The sequence below is a fragment of the Leptosomus discolor genome, chromosome 1, assembly GCF_034619465.1.
Source record: "Leptosomus discolor isolate bLepDis1 chromosome 1, bLepDis1.hap2, whole genome shotgun sequence".
NCBI lineage: Eukaryota > Metazoa > Chordata > Aves > Leptosomiformes > Leptosomidae > Leptosomus > Leptosomus discolor.
In genome coordinates this window covers 29,610,489-29,634,476 of record NC_141391.1, presented here as the reverse complement: position 1 = coordinate 29,634,476, position 23,988 = coordinate 29,610,489, and the positions used below count along the sequence as shown (strand labels likewise).

Genomic DNA, 23,988 nt, shown 5'->3' with positions numbered 1-23,988 from the left:
AGCTTTAGTAAGGCCTAGTCATGAGCTGGTGCTAAAGCTTTCACTTTAGCTTAAAAGGTAGTAAGGTATAGCGAAAACGTAATTACATTTATGCAAACTAATGCACACTAGAGGATGGGAGATGAGAGAGGATTTTGATATTGTTTCAGAGCAGTGGTACGTATCCTCCTGACACAATGGTTTCAAGTTTTAGATATGTAGGTACGAAAAGTTTCTGACTTAGACACTATTTATCTTATCTCTGACTTGGAATAAAAAACATATAGACAGCGACTGAAAGTGGAAATCCAGTAGGCTTATTGTGGTGCAAGATAAATTGAAGCAGGAGAACACTGAAAATTAGCCTGTTCTGATGCTTTCCTTCTTGTTGCTGTTCAGCCTTTATGAAGCAGGACAGCAAAGCTTATCTTGTAGATGTCTCCTGATTTGGACGCTTCTCCGAGAATGGCTACACTGTGGTTTCTTTCCTTGCAGATGTCAGCTGACACTGCAACGTCAAGTGTTGAACTCCATGTTCTGTAAATTATTTGCCTATACGCGTGTTTCTAGGCCAGTTTATTACACAAAGATCCAGGAAGGATTGCCTTTTCATTTAATACAATTGCCCCTTATCTTAGAAAACCGTGCAATGTAATCCCTTTTAAAAGACAGGTCCTCATTAAGTATTTTGCCCTCTTTGTGGATGTTGGAAACTTTAGGAATCTGTGCTGTGAAACTGGAAGTGATGGCTTACATTTTATTTGTAACTAGTCTGCACTCATTTTGCTTATGTGCTGACTTATCCTTACTTTGCATATTTTATTTTTGATCCTTGTATCTTCTTATTCCCCACTCCATCCCTGTTTTACTGTTTGACGCGGAGAATTTCTGTCCCCTCCACTCAGCTCTGTGCTTTGCTAGAGCCCATGTGGGCTATGGAGTCGTCTAATGAGTGGTTCAAATTGACATTGCAAAGGCCTTATGTTTTGCAGCACCATGTGCATGGGGTAGAGTGAAAGTAGAATTTCTGAGGAGATGATTTCTGCTTTGATGTTAAGGACGTAACCTGTGATCCAGCCTAGCTTCTACTGCACGCAGGCTTGACTAAAGACAGCTGCAGCATTCTGGTGGCAGAGGAGATCCTCTACATGGTGTCTTGGCTGGGCTTATGAATCATGCCTTTGCTTCACTGGCTGTTTCAGCAGCTCTGCCAGCAATAAGCTATCGTCAAAGGCTGATTGCACTTCTGCCATTACTGGAAGTCCAGTAGGAAAGCTCATGCCTGTGCTGTTCTCCGATGTCAGGCATACAACCCTTGTGCCTGCTCTTGTCCTGTTTGTCCCACTGCTTCAAACTCCTGGGGCACGGGACTTCTTGGTCAGGCAGCAGCCTCAGTGTGGCCTCCTTTCTGCTGCCAGGAGCTTGAGGGGAGGTGAAAGGGCCTTTCCTAAAGAGCCCTGCATTTGGTTTCTGGAGATGAATGATCTCAATGCTTTTAATATGCCATGGTAATGGTTTACTTTAGCACAGGCAGAAGCAGATAGCGATGAAAACTAGAGATTGAAGTAAGGCTGGCTCAACATTAATTGTGCTGAGGGAGAAGGGTGAGAAGATAATGTATCTGTCAAGTCAAAATTGACACTTGTGGCTTTATTGTGCCCTAGGCCTGGACTAAAGTCATTTAATGACAGGAATTAAGAACTTGATAGTTTTTGCTGCAGTGAAGTGATGCATTTTATTCTGTTCCGTTGAGCCCTATTTTATGTCCCATTCGGTCAGAATAACTGTAATTAAGCTCCAAAACTGCACATCGGGTCTACCAGAGCCTTGTCTGGGCCATTCTGTGTGCTGCCTTAGCAGCTGAAGCTTTTAGTGCTGTCTGATGAGCAAAAGCCTATATGATATTACCTCACGTTTTCTAGGTTGTGTTGCATTTGAAGTCAGGAATAATAGGAGTTTTTGAGACTGCATCAGCTGCCATTACCAGCTAAGAGTGGACGTATGCTGGATTTCTTCAGGCAGGAGAAAGCAGGAGAAGCAGCTTGCTTAAGAGTATCAGCTGCAATGGCAGTAGACCACTGTACTTGGCAGAGTGTGTTACATAGCCTGGGCTGGTTATACGACATATAGGCACTAACCCATTTCCGAAGAAGAGTGCAGTCTCTTCCCTTCAGGAAGTGAATCAGACTTCATAAACAAATCTCTTCTTGCTAACTTCTGCAACTGCCAGTACATGAGTGGGAATAGATGAATCCATCATCACGCTTTCAAAATATCAGCTGGTAAATGATCCTGCTGGACTTCCAGCAGGGACATTAGCTCAGACCCATACAAACAGTTACTGAACTTCCAGGTTTATCTTCTGATTCCTGTTGTTGCTAGGTTTATTTGTAGCGAAAAAGCAAAAACACATAAAATTTTGGAGAGCTTGCTGTGGTGGCTGGAGTTCTGTGACAGCCTGAGCTGCGAAGCATAGGCAGATGAGGAGCCCCCTTGAGTGTGACGGGCTGTTGCAGAGACATGCTCTCAGCCCTACTGCAGGCAGGGTTTCTGAGGGCTGCATAGCTGCAGATGTTGCTCTGGGGGACATTTGGGACCTTTGTTGTTTGGCATCTCATCTTCCCCATTGTACGATCTTTGTGGTTGCTAGTATGGTTGGGGAGCACCAGACCAGTGGGAAAGTAAGAAATCTCACAGTAGCTCACCACTAATTCAGTGCCAAAGTGTTGGTTTTGGAATGGAAGATTAAAAGCAAAGGTAGGGGTTTTTTTGTCAAACAAGAAATGCTATAAATGCTGATGGTCATGGTCCTTAGGTTTCCAGTAGTTAACTTTTCCTCAAATGCTGTGGCTAACCCATATTAGATACCAGAGAAAGCAGTAGGGAAAGGGAGTCATGAATGTACTGATTGTTTTAAAAAAATATCATGCTGTAGTGCCTGAAAATGCATGAACTTTATCTGAATTCTGAAAGCTCCTTTGTGATTTAGGATGCTTTTACTCTTTATTTCCCTCCTCCCCAGTAGGTTCTTTGGTAAGAGATAAGCTTGATGAGGATTTCCTTAGTAAGTTTTCATTAACAGGAAACCAAACCAAGAAGTCTCCATCCCCAACTAGTTTCATCCATAGCATCCCTCTGGTCACAGCTTATATTCATCTTGCTAAAAACCTGATGACTTAAAAACTCTTTTTTTGAGGAACTGGGAATGAAAATCTACTTCTTTTTATGAGGTGTGAACACATCTGAGTGAATGGCCCAAGGGCTGCAAATGTTGAGGGTCACCAGCAGGAAGCTTGGATAAACCTAACAAATGGCTTGGTCTGCCTCTGTCAGTGTGTCCCGTGGTCTTTCCTTTGCTCTAAAACTGAGCTTGTGTTCATATGTTTTACGTGAACAGACATTTTTACACGATTTAAAGAGCCAGATTCTTTTAGAAACAAGTGTAATTGTTATTCAGCTCTTAATCACAAAACCTGCACTATTAACTATGTAGGCAAGTGTTTTGTATACAAAGTGATATGGGAGAAGTAGATAAATAAGCATTTTGACAAAAATTCTGTATGTGGGAAAAGCAAATGACATGGGTAATTGCTTAGTGATCTGTGTTTGTGTGTTTTGCATGTGGATTAAAAAGGGCGAACCATGGTTTCAAAAAGCAGTGTGTGTGCATGTACTGACACCTCGGACTCAATGGTATTTTTCCAGAAATAAATGATAGTGCCCGTGTTTGCAGGCAGGCTCCTAGTTTGCAAGCTAGCCATTGTGATGCTCTGAAGCATTATCCTGGCAATGGTCATCTTTTTGTTTTGAGTTTGATTTCCCTTTATTGCTGTGTATGATGAATCTAAGCCAGAAATTGCTGTTTATTCCATTGCTGGCCAATGCCTTTACAGTGACCTTAGGCTAATAAAAATGAAGGAGGGAAAATGGGAAAATATGGACTACCTTGAGATATCATTGTGGTGTACAATGTAACATGAAAGGAGAGGTCTTGTGAGCAGAGACAGCAAACCTCTTGTTGTTACAACTTTCCAATTCTTTTAAACAAGCCCAGTATTGCACAGGGTGGTGTATGCAGGGCAGACTTCAGTAGGATTGATATTGTTTCCTCTTTTCAATGACGGCATGAACCAGCTGGGAGAAACAGGCAGCTGAACCCAGGTCCAGTTGCTATAATGACTGTATTACTAACAAATTAAATAGCGTGAGGATACGTTTTCAAGCATGGGGATCTGGCTGGCTGTACAGTACGGTTGTTGGTACCAGGCACTGCTCTTGCCGTGAGCCAATTCGCACAGCATCAAACAGTCCCCAGACAGGGCTTGGGAGTCAGCTTGGACCAGGAACTGTTCCCAGCACATGGCTTGGATGCAGCTGGTGGTTTTATGCCAGGTGGCCTTGCTGCCAGAGACGGGTCCCAGGCCTGTGTCATTTACTAATCTAGGTGTGTTTCACATCTCTGTGGCATCCAGATCGTGTGGCTGTCCCTGCTCGTCGGGTGATAAATTGCCTACAGGAAATGTTCTGTGATTTAAAAAACCCCAAACGAACAACAAACCAAGCCACTGGGTTAAACAAGACACAGTCCTTAAACTGGTCTGCCTGTAAACATTTCTGCTGGTTTGAGATCTGTAAGAATAAGTTTAAAAAGGCTAAACTCGAGACCAAAAATAGTTTGAGATTCTTAAGACTAACTTCAACCAGATGTCCGGGGGAGGATGGGTCTCCCGGGGCTGCAACACTGAGCAGAAGTACATGTGCTGCCAAATTCCTGCGTGTGACATCGGCCAGTGACCCATGGGGCCACAGCCAGGGCTGAAACCCAGCTGGAGCACTGAGGTGGCACTCCTGGCCTCTGCCGAGTCCTCAGGTCAGACCCCTGTGTTTGCTTGCTGCACCAGTGGAGGCCCAAGCGTTGGACCTGTAACCTGCGTGCGTACATCTCCTCACGTTTCTCAACAGCCGTCAGGATAATTTGTCTCCATGAGCCTTTGTTTCTGACACCCAGGGAAGTCTCTGACTGGTTTGAGGAGAGCATTGCTTCATCATATTTTGTAGGTCTGGGAGATGGGGTATGAATGCTTCTTTACATGCCAGCTCATTCCCTGCTTACGCTGTCCTGGGATGGCATCCTTCCAGTGGGCTTGGTGTCACTGCAGCTGCACTAGGGCTGCTCCACGGGTTGCCAGTAGAAGAGCCTAGGCTTCAGTTCCGCTAAGTGTGACAATCCCTCCACTGTTTCAGGCCAAGTGAAAGCTTTGGTTCTGTATTTTCAAAGTCATAGAACAGTGCTAAACTGTAGTAATGACCAATTTTGAAATACAAGTCACTAATCATCTACCCTTTTGAAACACATCAACAGTTGGGTGTTATGTGCTGAAGAAGGAATTCTTCATTGAGGTGATCCAAGTGTAGAGCAAAGCTTGAAGAAGATCAAGGAAGTCCAGAGACACTCTCTGCGGGGAAGCTTTACCAAAGCTTTTAATCTTTGAAAAGACCTTCAATCATAAAAATGACATTTCTGCCTCTTTCAGTCCCTAATGTACTTGAAATAAGTTGGGCATACAGTCACCACAGACCTTACTCCAAGCATTGTTTTCCACCCATACATGTTTTCATGTAACCAAGGCTTCTGTAAGGTCTTTGGTGTTGCTGCCAAATGACTATAGAAAGCTATAATAGGATATGTAGGTTGTATTAAAACTTCAAGGTGGACTGAAGATAAGAAACTTTCATTTCCTAGTAAGAGGAAGTGTGCTATTTCAATAGCTTGTGAGCATCTCTACCTGAGAAAAGCATAGGAAGCTTCAGGTACAATAATTAAGTTAATCTTCAAAGCACATTTGCAATAGAAAACACTGTACAGCTAGAGGTGGTTGTTCTGTAAGTGTCTTGTTGTAGGAGCCTTTTATGTTTACTCCTTTTCTATGAAAAGTTTCTTGTTTAGTTTTCAATATAACGCTAACTGTTCTCTGGGCAGTTGATCTGAAATTATCCTCTAGTACGGGTCCTCTGACACAGGAAATTGTGTGAGTTTATTTTAGCCCTGCCCTAAGTTGTTACAAGACTATGATGGCCTTTTTAAGGTCCAAGATCAGATGATCAAGAAAGCATCAAAATTTCCTTAGAATCATATGCACCTTGAATACCCAGGACATAAGGATTTTCAACAGTCTTTATAGTATTTTCCTACAAAATCTGCTGCTTTTACTGTACCGCAAGATTGCACTTTCTTACTCTGGACACAAATAGAAATTCTGCTTGGCATCTATTGCATAAAATCTTGTGGAAACAACAATTTTAACCAGATACTAAGAGAGAGGAGCTGATTTGGAGTCGAGTAAACTTCCAATTATGAATAACTATCAGTTACGCAGAAGTAACATAATAATAAATGGAACAAGATGTCTGACTTGGCTCCCCTTCCTCCTACGTAACTAAATTGATATTGTTGCCTGAAATTACGGATCAGAGTGACACTGCTGTTGCCATTTGGCAATTTGTTATAGTTAGGTATTATCTGAAAAAATTAGGCAATTGGGGAAAAAAAAAAAAATCAACTGCTGAAGCTGAAAGTTGAAATGGAAAGTTTCTTCGTAGATGGAGAGAATAGGGATGTGTGGTTAACCATCCTGCCTTGCAGAGAAGTTTAGTTCTTGTTCAATTAGTGCTTATCCAGTCTTGATGCTATGTAAAAACATAACTGCTACATCTTTGGTAAGTTTGCATAGTGTTGAGTTGCTGTTGTGAGAACTTAGCAGGTACAGGTGACTTCTGAGCCTCCTGTGGAGAAAATGCCCAGGCTAATGTCCATCCCACCTTATTTAATTTTTTTTTTTTCACCCTAGACTCGTGTTCAAGATGAGATTCTGAGGAGATCTTGTAGCCTGTCTTGTCCTTCTAGTTGAGTCCTTTTACAGCTAAGCTGTTACGGAGTAAAAATGAGTGTCACGAGGCAAGAGTCTGGGATTCAGGTGCTTACACAGTCCAAGACAGGATTGCAGGAGTGTATCCAGGGCTGAGGAGGATGTGGGATTTCACACATCTTTTTGGCACTTTGTGTCAGTTAGCTTGAATTGCCATATTTAACGAGAGTCTCATTTTTCAGTACCTACCTCTTTAGTGGGAGCAGTACTCCCAGACCTTAGACCTGCTGGTGTTTGGTATCACTGTACTTAAGTTCTCTTGTGGAGCTGGGTCGTGGCACTGCTTTCTCTAACTGTCCAGGATTGATTTAGAAGCATCTCAAACAGATGGTTCTTATTTTTGTATAGTATTTTGTAAATATTTCCTGAACAGCACCAAGTTTGATTCTGTGTGTTTGTTTATTCACAAGCTAAGCCACTTTGAACAGAAAAAGGTTTCATTCTCGAGATCCGGGAGTAACTTGACTCAAGTTGTGGAAGAAACAAGAGTAGGAACTGCGAAGAGCCAGTGCTGAGACTTGAAACTTTCCATGAGTACTGCAGATGAAGCCAACTGAAGTGGAGCTATTTCTCACCTTGAAAAAATTTACAGTGAAAATGTTTTCTTTCAAGTACAAATTTTGCAGTATGCAGTTGAGAAAAGATCACTTGAAATTTAATTCAGATAGTGTGCATTGGTCATAACTTCCTTTCTCAAACTATTGTTTATTTTCCTCTATGCTTATTTCACAGTGATAGATAATGAAACTTTGTTTGTCTTAAATGCTAAAAAAAAAATCCTGTCTGTTAAGAGAAAACTGATACAGCCTAATGGATTTAGTGTCCCAAGGAGCAGAGGAAGAACTTCGTATCTGTGAGGTACTGAGGTAAGTGCAAGCACGCTTTCTGGAGAAGCCTTAACGTGGGAAATCATTTCCATGTTACATATTTGGAGGTTGCATGCAGGGAAACTCTCAGTTGTCGAGTGCAGCTGGAAGGGTTTTCATTACCATGTCTGTCACCAGCAGGCTGCTTCATAAATGCAGCATGGAGCTAGACTTCTCCCTTACTTCTGGTGACCTCAGGCACAAAGCTGCCTTGATACCACAGTAATCGAGATGCAGGGAGAGTTTTGGGGTTTGAAGGATTTGTCTTCAGTCTCTTGCCTTCATTTGGATAGGTCTGTTACTACCAAAACATTATACTGTTTCAGTTTTCTTGTCTGGGGGCTACTGAACCAGGTGCTTGCTGCCGTTCTTATGGCAGGCTTTGTATCGTTTGTACTTTATAAACTGTTCCCTACTGCTTATTCTTCCCATTCACGTTTTACCACTAACGCAACCCCTCTCAACTCACTCTCTCCTTTCCTCACCTTCCTGTTTACTAATTCTTTCAGTGACACACTCTTATCAGTTTGGAATTCAGAAAAGGCGGGCTGTCTCCTTCCTGCATGAACTTGGAGCAGCCGCACATCCTTGTTAATGCTGAATGCTGTTAAATACCAATATTCAGCAGTCACCTGATATGAAAGTGAAATGGGGCAGCTTGGATCAGGAAAAACACTGGCACCAGAAATCTGGTAAAAATCACCTTGTGCATTGGTGATGTGAAAGGTGTTTAGTGCGTTTAGCTGTTTTCATCTGCCAGTTGTTGCCTCCTGAAAACCTGAAGTACCTACTGTATCCTTCTGTGTTCCAGCAGCTCCTTTCCCAGCAGCAGTCCATAATAATTCCCAGTTTATTACTGGATTTTTTAAAACCTGTTTAAATATTATTAAAATGCATTCAATTGTTTTGAGTAATTGAGAGACAATGAATGTGTGATGCTTCTCAGGCAACGGGGAGTGGGCTGGGATGCTACAAGTGGTAGAGAAATGGAAATCAAATGGGAAGAGATTCTTTCCTTTGCAGTGAGGTGGAGTGAATGGCAATATTTGCCTTTGCCTCACCTCTTCAAAGTCATGATTGACTTGGTGAGAAAGGGGACAACGGCTGCTTGAGCAGGTATGTGGGCTACCTCTGCAGTTGCTTGGAGGTGCACAAATGCTGAAGTCTTGCTACTGCCAAGGAGAAGTGACCTTGCTAGTCTGGTACCTGCCAGTTAATGGGTGTTTCTGAAAACAGGAGGACTGGGATACACCTTTCCCACACGCATACACATCTGAAACTGATGTTCTTGCCAATAGTGTGAGTATTTTTAAAAGGCCAAGTCTAGCAGGACTTGTAAATCACTGTCAGCTCTTGCTGAACCAGAGTGCTCGAGCCAAAACTCTGGGGAGAGAAATAGCGTGGTTGGTATGTGCATAAAAATGAAGGGTGCCAGAGGAGCAGACAGTGTGGGATGATTAGAAGAACTGATGGGAGTACAGAAAAATATCTCTAAGCTTTTAAGTGTGTGATTTGGAAGTAGGCTACTGGAGTGTCTTCTTTGGTTCCTATGTCTTAAGTAGAAGTTACTGGTTGACCACTGGGAAAGCTGGGACCTAGATCCTCAACTGTGTTCAGTGGCTTCTAATTACCACATAGCTGCCATACCATGACCTTTTGTTTCCTTCTACAGAAATACTTTCCTTTCAAAAACTAATCAAACAAAACCATTAAATGCTCTGGAAAAAAAAAAAAAAAAAAAAAAAGTGGGAAAAGCAAAGACAAAACATGATCTTTCAGATTTATGTGAGCCGAGCAAGTATTTTAAAGGTGCAGTGCCAGGGGGGAAAAGATGCATTTGTGAAGCAATCTGGTTGTTGCATTTCTAAGAGCCTTTGTTAGCTTGCATCTATTTCTGCTGTGCAGTGCAGATGATGAAAATTTGTGTGTATTTCCAAAGCAACCCAGTTGTTCACTGCAGTGTTCAAGGTCGTAACTGTTCTGTGTCTTTCTTGTAAACTTGCTGTTACTGTTTATTGGTATTATTTAGAGCAAGCTGTCCAGCTGATCTGTTTTAGGGGCTAGATCCTGTCCACAGGACAGCTCTGTCTAATCTCTTCTCCCTCCTCCCCCTCCAACAGGAATAAAAATTGGTTATAAAAATCGTTACATGCCACTGGTCTCTGAGTAAATTATTAAAATACTGCCCGCCATATGCGCTGCCTCCCTCCAGATGCTCAGTAGTTGGGACATCTCTCAATTAAGTAAACTACTTAATCTGCTGCAGGTTGTTAATGATTTACATTTCTTGATAACTGCTCACGAGTTGCGTATATCCCTCCAAAACTCACTCTGTGTTTGATAAGAAGATGTAATTACTTTGTATTAGATATGACATGTGGAAGAGACTTACTGGACTGTCAGGTCATTCCACCTGGATGTTTTCAGCATGTCTCAAATACCAGCCCAAGCGAGTGGGAGGAGGAACTGCTTGACACAGCAGAACATACATGGATTTTGGAACCAAAACAGTGGGGTTTAGTTTATGGGAAGCATATCTCATGGCTTGAGGTAACTGGACCTATTGCCTCAGCCTTTTTGCATGGCAGCTTAACTGTCTGCAAGGAAAGCTGTTCCTCTCCTCCCTGCTCTCCGTGTAAGAAGCAATCCTGTCTGACCTGTGAATAGCTGAGCCAGAATTACAAACCTGATTTAATTTTTCAGAGAGTGCTGAGCCTGCAAGGCAGCAGGATCAAAAAGGACCCTTCCCTTATTTACTGCCTTTAGCCCATATCTCAGCTCGTCTTTTTCCCTGGCAGATGCCGTGAGCTGATTTTTATGCTTTAACTAATAGCTCGAGGATTATCTTGCCCAATAGGTGGTCTCTAGCTGTCTTCTACCTTGTATTACCATTTAAAATCTGTTGTCCTCTGCCAAGGTCAGTGATAGATCTAGTCTGCTTCAGTCTGCTGCCATCCGCTGCTTCCAACGGCCCTCAAATAGCCCAAAGTCATTACTTCAGACACCTTCACACTGTCTATGCCTATACTAACTAATAGCCTTCTGCTGGAAGGCAATATCTGTGAATGAAGTGGTGTAGAACAAGCTGTGTTCATGTGCATGCAACTCCTCTGCAGGTAACTCAGGCCACTGTGAAAATATCACTTAACTCAGAGATCGGTGATGTGTAGCTGTCTTTGTTAACACCAAGTTACCCTTTCCTGAAATGGAACCGTACAAATCGTGCCCTTGTTACTAGCTTAGTCTCTCTACATCTTTATTCTCCAAATCTTTACTATTCTTTAAAGATGATGGCCTGATTTATTAATAGTAGTAACAGGCATGGCACCGTCCTGACAATGATATAGGGTCGGGTGGTACAGTGCCTACTCGCAGCATTCCCTGTCTCTGATGGTGTAGCACAGTGGATGATGTGCTCTTCATACCCACATATACTATTGTAGGCCAGCTCTGTGGTATGTGTTATACAATTCTTTGCATCTGTTGTAATTTCCATTCCTGTCAGCCGTCATTGTTCTTTTATGTGAGTTCAAGAATCCTTACCTGTGAATTTGGGCAGGCTGGTGTGGGAGCTTACTGAAAGTAAGTTCCCTAATGAGGAGCTTCATCTTTATTCAGGGTGGGGGAAGCTGATCAGCTTTTTCCAGTGATCGTGTACAGTTGCTCAGTAGTTAAATCAGCAATGACGTTGAAAGTCCTTGCTTTAAAGGCACTCTGTCTCGAATCCCTGATTCCTGTGAATATATAAATATTGACACCTTTATTGTGATCACCGTGTCCAATAGCATGACATAGTAAGAACCTATGACTTTTGAACTTCAGGATGTTGCGTTTTGTATTAGTTCGGAATAAGATTTAAGTGTGAGGAGCTGCAAAACAGAGAAGCAGATCTTTAGAGCTGATTTTATCTCATGACCTCAAATCTGTTTTTTCCAAGATAATACTGATACTTCCCCTATGAATGGCAGCAGTAAAGGTCAGGAGAATGCAAGCTGAGACAGCATCTGGACAGGAATTGCAAAGGACTCTTCTTGTAACCTCTAGAGAAAAATAACTCAGTAAAGTAAGCTAGTAACAAGGTTCCAGCAGAGAGGTTTTAATAGTATTTGATGCTTTTGCCATGAACTGAAGCTGCTACAAGCTTTATTGGTTTGGTGAGTGAGTAGCAGTCACCTAAGCCTTCTGTCAGACACAGTTGCACAAGGTGTCTTTACAAAACTGCTCTGTAATACATTGCACCATTTCACATATTTAAGTAATGTATTTTTCTATACCTGAGGAGAGAGTTGGTCTTGTGTCCTTCCTATGCTTATGTAACAGACATGGCTTTCCTGTCCTGTCTTCACAAGGAGAAAGCATGATGTATACTGTCAAGGTTTACCCTGGCATGTGGTTGCTTCTGCCCATTGCTCTCCTTTATCATTTTCTTTCCACCTCTTTTGCCAGGAACATGTGGTTCAGGGATTGTCCCTAGGAGCTGTAGCTGACAAATCCTCTGTTCCATGCCCCACCAGTGCAGTCTGGACCAGTCATCTACCCCAAATTAGGAGATAAGCTGATTGGGTCTGGAGAGATGTGAAGAACTGCAAGAGAATATATTAGGTAGATTGCACTGTATCACAGAGAGAATCTAATATTGATAAGTACACATATTTCTCTCATCCATATTTTGTAAATTTCTAAATCGTGCCAGTGTGAATAAAAACCACGTACAGCCGCTGCCAAATAAGCAAATGCAGCTAGGGTACATACAGGGAGAAGATGGATGAAGAAAAGAATGATAATGCTCTTACAATTCAGCAGGTTTGTCTGTGTCTGGATTGCTGCATTTAGTAGAGACTACGCCAGTTCAGACAGGATATTGCCTCATTAGGGGGATTGGAAGACGGGTAAGGAGAACAGGACACAAGAACAGCTTTCCCAAGAGATTGGAAAGATTGATTACCTTAAAGAGGAAGCATGTAAAAAATGATAGGAGTATACACAGCAACTAACTAGTGCAGAAAGTAGAGATAAGAGAAACCTCTAATCTTGTAACACAACCTCAAGAGAATGTTTGTTGAAATTTGCAGTTAACTACCTTAAAGATGATTGAAAAAAATTAGCACAGTATGAAGCTGAATGCTGAAGAACGGGAAAGCTGTAATGAGGCTGTATGAAAGAAGTAGCTGGATGTGAAGAGGTGCTGCATGTTTGAGATGAATTTTTTTTAATAATAAAACCTAAAGTTTAGGATGTGATATTCAGTCTTACAATACAGATTTGAAGACAGTTTCTATGCACTCATGTTGATTTCCATCTCCCTGTGCAACCTCCACGGGAATGCAGAAGTGACAAACTGACTGTCTTGTAAGCACTTGAAATGCCAGATGACCTCTAAATTATGGAATCAGAGTTTTGGGCTTTGCTGGCGCCTCACAAGGTACTCCTCGGTCTATGTGATAAGAAGAAATCTGAGAAGCCCTGGCAAGGCACTTCAGGGCTGCAGTCCCTTTGCAGCTGAAGAACAAAACTTTCAGGATGGGCTTGGGTTTGCATTGTTTTGCCCTGTTTTTTCCGTCCCTTTTTGCTGGCACTAAAGCTGCTGGGCTTGCTGCTTTCCTTCCCAGAGAGTACCCTGCCTGACTCCCCAGCCAAAGTTGTCCCACTGGTTCAGAGCAACAGAGTGGCTTCTTGCTTCCACTAGCAGAGCAAAGCAGGTAGGGGTTGGGTTTGTGTGAGGATGGTGAAAATGTCTCTGACTCAGGCTGCCCTGAGAGGAAAAGAGCAATGAGCAGAAAAGCTGAGGGAACATTTTATCACCCATGAATCATTGTTCAAGTTGAATGGTAAACTGGAGGAACTGGAAATAGGATTCCTCTGCAGAAAGTCCTTGATGTCTCAAGGAGAGCATTTCCAGAGGCATCTTGGTGTGGCACAGAGCATGCAAGTACATTCCAAGTAGAAGTGTTTGCTGTCTCTGGAAAAACAGTGCCATAATTGTTCATCAGTATTTGAAAAACAAAAGCCTATCTGTTCTTAGAGATGGTGTTTCAATACGCCTTCAGCATCTGCAGCAGCATGTGACCAGCTGATTGTCCTATCTATTGGCTAAGGAGCTTACCTATACCATAAGGGTATGAGGGTTGCGTTGGTTTGGGGGGTTTAGAGGTAATGACTTTATGGGAACTATGTGACTGTTAGGACGTAACAGCTGCTTGCTTGGAAAGGGGTTCATTTGCATCTGGATATGCTTGATACTGTTCTCAAAATCCAAGAAACACAGGTTTTCCCCTACAACTTCGTGGTGTATGAATTAAGTGTTAGGTGCTTTCTGACTGAATATGATAAGTATGCTGTCAGGGGAAAAAAACGCTTTTACGGGTTGTGCATGCTCTTGTCTTTTTGCAGCTAGGACCCTGTTTCCCTTACTCCAGGATTCTCAAATACGTGCAGTGAATGGTTATACTCTGTTTAATACATCAGATATCCTCCAAGAAGCAGTGAAGTAGTTAATGATTTAATTTAGCCTTTTGCAATGGATGGTGCAGATGACTTACATCCAGAAATTAAAATGCTGAGAGGTTCTATGGATGTGGAAATGTGGGCTCCTTCCCCTGCAGTAAAGGCATAATTTACTAGATGCTGCACTGTATAGTTAGCCAAGGAAAACATTTATATGAAAAACAAATTGAAGCCTAAGGGTATGACTGAGCCAGGATCTCTTGTCTTCCTCAATATCCCCTTCTTACTTGCAAGCTTTTTTCTTCTGCATTCATCTCTTCGCAGGTGCTGTGCTGTTTTCTTACAGATGCTGTGGTATCATTTCAGAGCAGAATGGGAAAGAAGAGTAAAACTGAGGAAATTCTTTATACTCCAGCATACTAGCATTTATGTTTGTTGTAAATTACAGCTAGGGACTTAATTTAGTGCTTGGGATCAAATATCAACCTCTTCCTGTAATTTAACCTATATATGGATATCATTTCTTGGAAATGTCATGCAGGTGGTATGTATATTGAAAATGGGTATGTCCAGCTTTCACTTCATAGGTTCAAAAGCATAAGCTTACTTTTTTTTATCCGTTGAGTAATGAATTTATGTTTATGTGAAGTGAAGCATGCATAGCTTAAAAATTATCACTAACTTAGTTGATAGCCCCTAGCAGTTTTGGGAGATTAAAAAAAAAAAAAAAAAGTGTTGTGTTCTGCTGGGCAGATGTTCCTACTGGGCAGCTGGAAGTGGGCTGGTGACCTGGTAGGTTCTCAATCTTTTTGCTACATGGACAATTTAGGGGGGACCTGGAGCGTTGCTTTCTTGCAAAATCATGGATCCGCTAGGTATTTTTAGCATGGTTCCACTGAGTCACTTATTGCGTAGCAGGCCTGTATTTTAATCTAATGAGGATCTTTCTAATAACTTCCATTACTGAAACATTTGAATGTGGGAAGGAGGTGAAAGTAATTGGATTGCAATAATTAAATCATCCAATGCGATTACCTTCAAAAGGTTGTGTGTTTATGCTTCCCGAATGCAAATGGGAATTGATCGGTACAAGAAGCAGTGAAGCTGCACCTGTTCTGGAAGGGAAATCATTTGGTGGGGTGCAGGTGGAGGAGGTCTGTGGGTAAGAGGAAGGGATGAAGATCATTTTGTTACCCCAAAGTTCTGTAAGGAAGACTTGATACACAGGTCTTAATCAGGGAGTTAATTTTGAAACCTTGCTTGAAAGAAATCCTAGCGTTAACACACTAGGATTTCCAACGAGTGTTTCCAAACACTTGTTGTTTAATGATTTCCAAAGCTGTAGGTTGATGCTCACTGAGAACTCCAGCCCTGTGTTTACCTGCATTTGCAGATAAAATTAGCTTCCCTACAGCATTTATGCTGGAATGTGGTGTAGTTGCCATGCTGCTTCATATGATACATGACGAGCAGTGCTTTTGTGGAGCTGCTGAAGACCTGAGGCAGCTCAGCTCTCTGAACCTTGTGCTAGTAACCTCAAGGTAACGCAGTATTTCTGTGGTTGTGACTCTTGGTTCATTTTTTTGGGTCTCTCTTGCCCAAAGTTTCTGCAGTGGAAACTGGTCAGAATCTGATTTGGTCCAGTGCCTGAACAGCAGAGCATGCACTGCTTCCAGGCATATGTGCTCGGGTAACTGGAAAAATCACTGAACTGCATTGCTCATTGTCCAGAAAACTGAAAAATGGGTCGAAACTGTTTCACAGCTGAGTAGTAAAACTGTCATGTTGCTATCATTTTTTTTTTTGAGTCATAAAAATCTATTTCTCCTGAGATTGTCTCCTATGAGTCTTTGTTTTCTTGTCACTTCCCACAAAATACCCCAAAAGCCTTCTATGTAAACCAAAACTGTATTAAATAAAGTGGTGTTTCTTTCTCTTAGGTCTAAGTACCACTGATGGTTATAACAGTTTTTCCCTGACAAACCCATGCAATTCTATAGCTGCGTATAACCTACCAACACTTTTGACATTTTCCCTATTATGCAATATGCATTTGCATTTAGTTTACAGCAGCATGAATTAAATGGGGAAATATCTTACAAAGCATGGTTTGAGTTAGGAAGTTGTGTAAGCTTTTTGTGGAAAAAATTCCTGCCTTTCAGTCTGTCTGCTTGCTTGCTTGGCGTACTGTTTTGTGCAATGTTTTTTTCTGAAAACAGGTGGTAAATATATAGTACTTCAAGTGTGCAGTTTGTTTCCTAGTGTACCTTTGCACTGAGCTTCATTCCAAGACTTTTCCACCACCTTCCTCCTAAGCAGATAGGAACTAGCTCTGCAAAATCATTAACCTCTAAGCTTAGTTTGCACAGCGCTTCAGTAGCTCATTCCCTGAATCCTCTGGAGATGTTGACTCCAAATAAGATTATTCATGATCAGAAGTTCTATATAATATATATACTTTAATTTTTGTAGGATTCAGGGTCTTGCTGAGGTCCATGTCAAGAAACTGTACTAGTGACTCTGAGAATGGATGAGGCAAGAAACATTCGCAGGGCAGGATTATGAGGGAGAGCAAATAAAACTATTTAGATTTAATAAAAGAATCATTAAAGGTGGCAAAAATCAGATTCTTTGCCACCAGTTGATGGTCAAAAATGTCCGTGAGTGAACACCCTTGTGCATTTCTCCCCTACCCTACTCTTTGCACCAGACTGCAGAGTTGCTCCTGAGGTCTCTGTTCAGCAACAGATGAGTGCCTGCATTGTAAATTCTGCATCTGGTGGCGGTGTTGTGTGGCAGAAGGAGAAATGAGAAGTTTACACTTTTGTTGACCTGTGTCTGACAAGTACTGTGTAGGCCGTCATCATGGAGATTGCTGTAGTGATGAACCTCACCTAAAATGTTCCCTACTAGCCTGGGCATGTACAAAATCAAACCAGTGATAGTTTATATCACTGGGTGGGATTGACAGTGCACTTGAACATTCAAGGGCTTACCAGACTCCTTCTCCCTCCACAGCTGGTGCCTGAGCTACTGCTGCCAGCTCCTGCTGCCTCCATGTGGTTTTCGGTGCGCTCCCTGTGCTGTTCACCTCCAGGACTGCGTGCAGCCATTATTTGGTTCATCTCCCTTGCAGCAATCATGTTTCTCTGGTGCTTCTGAGCTCTGTGCACAAGAGTTGCTGGACTGGTGGCAGAGTCAATGGCATTTTGGATACAAGAGTACGATGTCAAAGATGTTGGCTGTTGGGAGCTGGCCCAGCTTCCTCTGGAAGCCAGACCTTACCACTCCTATGGCTTTGTTGCAGGGCTTGAGGTATACAGGGTAAAGAGTGCAATTACTGCTCAAAAGGCTTTTATTGTATAGGAAGCCCGATGCTTGAGTTATGGACCAAGGTTACAATGAATCATAGAATCACAGAATGGTTTGGGTTGGAAAGTACCTTAAAGATCATCTAATTACAACACCCCTGCCATGGGTGTTGAATTTCTTCCTAATATCTAATCTAAATCTCCCCTCTTTCAGTCTGAAACAATTACCCCTCGTCCTATCACTACACTCCCTGATAAAGAGTCCATCCCTACCTTTCCTGTAGGCCCAGTTTAAATACTGGAAGGCTGCTATAAGGTCTCCCCAGAGCCCTCTCTTCTCCAGGCTGAACAACCCCATGATCATCTTCATGGCCCTCCTCTGGGCCTACTTGAGCACATCCATGTCTGTCTTGTGCTGGGGGCCCCAGAGCTGAACGCAGCACTCCAGGTGGGGTCTCACCAGAGCAGAGTAGAGGGGAAGAATCACCTCCCTTGATCTGCTGGCTATACTTCTTTTGATGCAGTTCAGGATACAGTTTGCTTTCTGGACTGCAAGCACATATTTCTGGCTCATATTGAGTTTTTCATCCACCAGAACCCCCAAGTCCTTCTCCACAGGGCTGCTCTCGATCCACTCATCACCTAGCCTGTATCCGTGCTTGGGATTGCCCCGACCCAGGTGCAGGACCTTGCACTTGGTTTTGTTGAACTTCATCAGGTTTGCAGGGGCCCATCTCTCCAGCCTGTCAATGTCCCTCTGGACAGCCTCCCTTCCCTCCAGCACGTTGACTGCACCACACAGCTTGGTGTCATCGGCAAACTTGCTGATGGTGCACTCGATCCCACTGTCGCCAATAAAGATGTTATCCAGAAGATACTGTACCTTCTAGAAATGCCCTTATGTGATCACTGCTGAGAACTTCTCTAAAACAGCCCTGAAATAAAGCTCGTTCTTCAAAACTCTTTAATCTTTTCCCTGTGCATTGTCCCCCTTTCCTGAACTAGTAGCTCTTGCACTTCATTTTAGAAACCGAACTTGCACTTTTGTAATATGAAAGAACCTAGAACAGATCTACAGTAATGCATAGCTGTACACTGTCCCATAATCTTAGCAAGAGTCCAGTGAGTAAACCCTTGATTAGTTCTGTTTAAATCGCACATTTGTTCATCAAACCCAGTGAAAACAAGGTAGAACCCTCCGTCAGAGTTGTGTGATGCGCTTTGTGGGGACTAGCATGGGTGAGCCTGAGAGACTCAGTCATGCACTTTCCTGGGTCTTTGGTGTTGGGTTTGGGGGTGGTGGTGTGGAAGTGTTGGAGATTTGAGTTGGTTTTGGTTTGGTTTTTGGTTGTGGGTTTTAGTTTTTTTTTTTTTTTCACGAGGACATAGGATGAGGACCTGTTAGATGAAGTCTTCTTGGTGCCTGAGATTTTGGCACTCTGCTATTCATTTTCTTTTTGTTTCTCCTGAAACAGGCTTGCTCAGAAATCAGTTCTAGTTCTCACTTTTGCTGCCTTTTTTTTTTTTTTTTCTTTTCCAAAATTTATCAGAGAAATTAAACTCCTCATTACTGCTTCCATTACACTGGCAGTGGTTCATGAGCTGCCACTAAACATGAAAGAACTTTTTTTATTTCAGAAAATCCCAGTAGAAGCTCATGTCATTAATTAGTGGGAGCCAGAATCTCTTCACATCTCTTGCCCACAAAAGTCCCTGGAGAAGTGAGGGGATTTATAGTACTCCAGTATCTTTAATGCAGTTGTTAAATAGTTTTCCAATCCCAGTTTTAATGAAAATGTCTCTCTGTTAAAGGCAGTAAAACTGTCATTGCTGTACTTGGACTTCAGACACTACTATTGTCATGTTTGTTTAATGACAGCAGATAGAGCTTTTGCTGTTTCCAATGCAGATATTTAGTTTGCAGAGAGACGTGACTTTTGAATACTTTTGAGCTGTTTGTTATTGGATATTTAGGAACAGGTGAAGTTTTAAATTTTTTTATTTTAACACTAAAGACTTCAATATATTGATGGTGAGAATATGTACTGATACTCCACTAGGTATGCCTGAAACTTCACAGATTGCACTAACCTTGGCTATTAGCCTAATCTCTTTTCATTTCTTCTGTCAAATAGCTAGGTAAGCATTTTAAAGAATTTTTCAGAATAGTTCAGTGTCTTCCTTTCAGAAACTGTTCTGTAACTGTGATAAATCAGTTCTGTGCTTATAACAGCTGACAGAAGGGGATGTATTTATTTTTAACCATGTAATGTCATTTGCACTGATGACCTACCTCCCTTTCCCAAGGATCGGTAATGTGCACAGGATGGGTGCTGATCTCTGGATAAGCCTGGTACAACTTTAGAAAGTGATAGATGAAAATTCTCTATCAGGTGCTCACTACAAATAGTAATAAAACTCACTTCGCACCTTGTACTGGGTTTGATGCTTACCTCTCTTGGTCCCTCAGCAAGACAGGAGATCACAAAATTCCACAATATATGGTCCAAGGTATAAACAATAATAAGGGCTATGTTAAAATGTCATTTATAACAATTTCCTGAAGTCCAAGAATATCTATAAAATACTGTAGTAAATTGTATGTGTTGAGGATTTCCTCTGCTGTTATACAGCTGTCCTGTGCCTGGGGCATGAACGCAATAGTGCGTCATGCAAGAGCATCCCAGCAAAGAGAAATATGTAAAAAGGCAGGAGTGAGGAAGGAAAACATTCACAAACAGGAGAGGAGGGATCTGTTATGAGAAACTGATATATATCGAATTTCTTCACTCACACTGTACAACTAGAACTGGTGTTTCTATGGATATTCTGGAGAAGTGGAGTGGAATAAGGATGACTTGTCTCTTGAGGTAATGGTGGTGTTGGATCTCCATACAACACCATTCACAGCATTGCAACATGCAAACATCTTGGGACAGTACTTAAACATGTCTAATATGTCTTTACTGTATGCAACACCAGTTTGTGCCTTAGTTTCACACAAGGCACCAAGGAGAAAAGACAAGAGCCCTGCCTATGAGTCAGTCACAGCGACTCAACTCCACGGCTCTGAGGGACACTGAGTTTTCCAGCAGCGAGATGACTGCTCAGGACAGACTAGGGATTGAGCAGAGAATCTTACATCCAACCTGGCAACATTGCACACACTTTCTTGGAACACATTACAACCTAAATGTACAAACTAGGATTTATATGAGCAAAATGTCTTTATCAGAAAGAAGCTACCATGGCATGTATCACTGATTGAATAAGTTTCTGTAGATGGTGAAGCACAGAGCTGCCATGCTGAGGTGGACATGCTGCTGTTGACATAGGCACCTCTGTGAGTAGTAGGTGCTCAGATGAAGCCCACCTCCTACACATGTACACAGCCTAGCAGTGTGTTTGAGACCTGCCGGTACAACCACAGCTGCCTGGGCTTGAGACACATACTCTTGAGCATAATAGTGAGAAGCAATTTTTCTTTTAAAATACGCGTTTTTCACATCCCCTTAATATATGAAGATGTAGCCTGTCTTCTGCATGGCAGAATTATTTCTGTATAGCCTGTCTCACTTAAAAATAAATCATCTCTGTTATGAAAAGACTAGAAGAGTATCCATCGATTTGACAGGTTCTAAAAATCTTTCCAAGCTAATTTACTGGCAACAAAATGAATGGACAACTCATTTCCATGGTGATGCCAGCTGAATCACTCTAGAGCAGTTGAAGAATGGATCCTGATCTGGGCGGCTGCCGTGTTTAAGTCCGGTAACCATGCAAGTACTCTTCATGATATATATCCATTAAAAAGTTTGATTTCATTCATGCTTGGGGTTTTTTCTTTGCGTTCTTTAGAAGCTTCAGAAGCTCTGGGTTTCATGTCTAGTGGGTAGTACTGTGCTAGGAAGTATACAAAAATGTGCAGAACTGCATCTGAAAAAAACCCACTTTCTTCCAAGGACATTGGTTCAGTTGTCAGTGCAGTTTGTTCTTTAGCCCAAATCTACTTTGAGAAAAAGTTACCCAGAAAAGTTTAATGAACTGAGGTCAGTTTTTCATCTTTCAATAAAATACCTTATCTAATCCGGTGAACTTGATAAGAAAATCATGAGTCATTTTCTGACATAAGTAAGAATTTTTATGCTTTTACATCAGCTTATACACAGATATTGGAATTCCATTATAATGGTTAACATAACTTTTAAATGCTTGTTTTAAAGATATGCATAGTAATTGTCCTTACTTTTAAAATAAATTGTTTACAAGATCTTTTGCTTTCCTTTATTTAAAATTATGTACTGGGGAGATAAGTATTTCTGTAATGAGTTACATGAACTGACATACTGGTTATGTTCCCTTTCACACACCTTAGAGTTAGATAACACCTTTTCATAGTCTTTTTTTCTTAGAATGCTTTGTTTCTCATTTTGCATGAATTAGTCATTGAATGGAAATATATTTGACTACATGAAGAAATGAGCCAGCATACTGTGTACCTATAGAAAAGACCTACAGTAGTAAAAGTAGTTTCACTCTTAACTAGGAACCTCCACCACCAGTGTGGAGTTTTGTTTGTTTGGGTGTTTTTTGTAAGCTTAAGCAGAAAATATTTTTTGTTTCAATATCATTCATCTAACAGTCTTAACATTGGCATAATTGTCAAATTAATTAGTAACTCTGCAGTGGGTGCAGTTTAAATCTGAGAGAGAGTAGATTTAGGTTAGATATTAAGAAGAATTTCTTCACTGTGAGGATGATGAAGCACTGGCACAGGTTGCCCAGAGAAGCTGTGGCTGCCCCCTCCCTGGCAGTGTTCAAGGCCAGGCTGGATGGGGCTTTGAGCAACCTGGTCTGGTGTAAGGTGTCCCTGCCCATGGCAGGGGGGTTGGAACTAAGTGATCTTCAAGGTCCCTTCCAACCCAAACCATTCTATGATATTAACGTATTGCTCTAAACTTTTATTAGGTAAAAAGGGCTGAAACCTGTTTTTCCATTAAAAATGAGGTAACAGTAGGAATGACGATGTAGTCATCCATAAGCTGTATTTCCACATGTTTCATGCACTGGAAAGAGATATTGTTGCTTGTTGTTTTTTTCCTTAATAATACAAAGTGCAAGTTACAGGTTTGCTACAGGAAAATAAGGCTTATGTTTAACAGTAGTTTTTTAGATCCCTCTTGTAGCTAGTATTGCATAGTAACTTCAGTGGAAAAGACTAAATAGAAGTGGCTGACTGGTTAAAATCTATTGTGCTACACTAGCACGATGCTGTCTTAGATAACTAAGTTTTCTAGAGAAGTTTAATATATTTGGTGTAAATCACTAAAGCATGGAATATAGTATTATATGGAGAGTTTACTAGCTAAAATTTGAGATGGTAAGGATTTGAGGAACAGTAAGGCAAGTAACAGTTGACTGTAATTGAGATGACGGTGGGCTATGCAGAAACAAGCAGGAGGTTACTTGTTGCCTGCTGTTTTAACTGGTGACGCTGTTACTAGGCATGTTTCGCTGAAATTAGTTGGTGAACTGAAGTTAAGAGAGAGCTTCAATTAGAAAGAGGATTCAGAGATTGGACCAAAACAAGCGAATGACAATGAGGACTGAAATAATAAATATTTAATGACGCAGATTGTACGTCGGTCCAGATGCTTTGCTCAGGAAACAAGCAACAAGCTTCTCAAGTGTGCAAAGGGCATGAATTGAGTGATAGGGAGCTGCCAATATGATATGATTATGAGAAAAAAAAAAAAGTAATCCTGAGATACATTGTGAATGTCTTGTAGCAGAGAGGAAACCATTGATGTGTTTGTGAGGAGGCCTGAAGCACTGCGTGGTTCTAGGTAGCAGTATTCGAGGATGGCAACTCCAAACTGATGGGGCAGAGGAGGACTGCAAGGCTGTCCTTGATGTCACCTTGATCATCCTTCTTCAGCCTGATGCTCAATGGGCATCTGATAGCACCCTGCACTGAGGAGAGGGAAAGGTCCTGAAGCTGACGAGCTCATTGTTGTTACAAATGGACATAATCTTAGTAAATAGAAGCTGAAAATCTCAGAACCTCATTCCTTTGCTTAGAGATTTTCCTGAAGCAGAAAAATGAAACAACAGACAGTAGATGGACCAAGGCTTACCCTAAGAGCAGGGGGAAGGTTTCTGCAAGGAACTGGATGGGCTGTTACAGGAGTGCTTTCCTGGGCTACCTAGGGTGTCCCAAATCCTCTTGCGAGGCATTGAATGAATAGTTGTGTTCCAGTCCTTGGGAAAGGCAAAGAACAAAAAGCCATAGCTGTTTCCAAATACTGTTGTGATATGTTCAGCTGAGATGTTGAGTACTGCATGGAATCAAGGAATGGGCTGCCCTCATCACCTTACAGAGGTTAGTCTGAGGTTGATGTATAAGGCTGCTGTAGGAGTTTGCACGTTTATTTTTCCTCTCAGCAAAATAATTTAATTTTG

The 23,988-nt window shown here is 41.8% G+C and overlaps 1 protein-coding gene across 1 annotated transcript in view; it reads left to right on the top strand.

Annotated features, from left to right (window-relative positions):
- WDFY2 (WD repeat and FYVE domain containing 2) overlaps positions 1 to 23,988 on the top strand; it is a 64,040-nt gene that overhangs the window by 8,556 nt on the left and 31,496 nt on the right. The gene's annotated exons all lie outside the window — the stretch shown is intronic.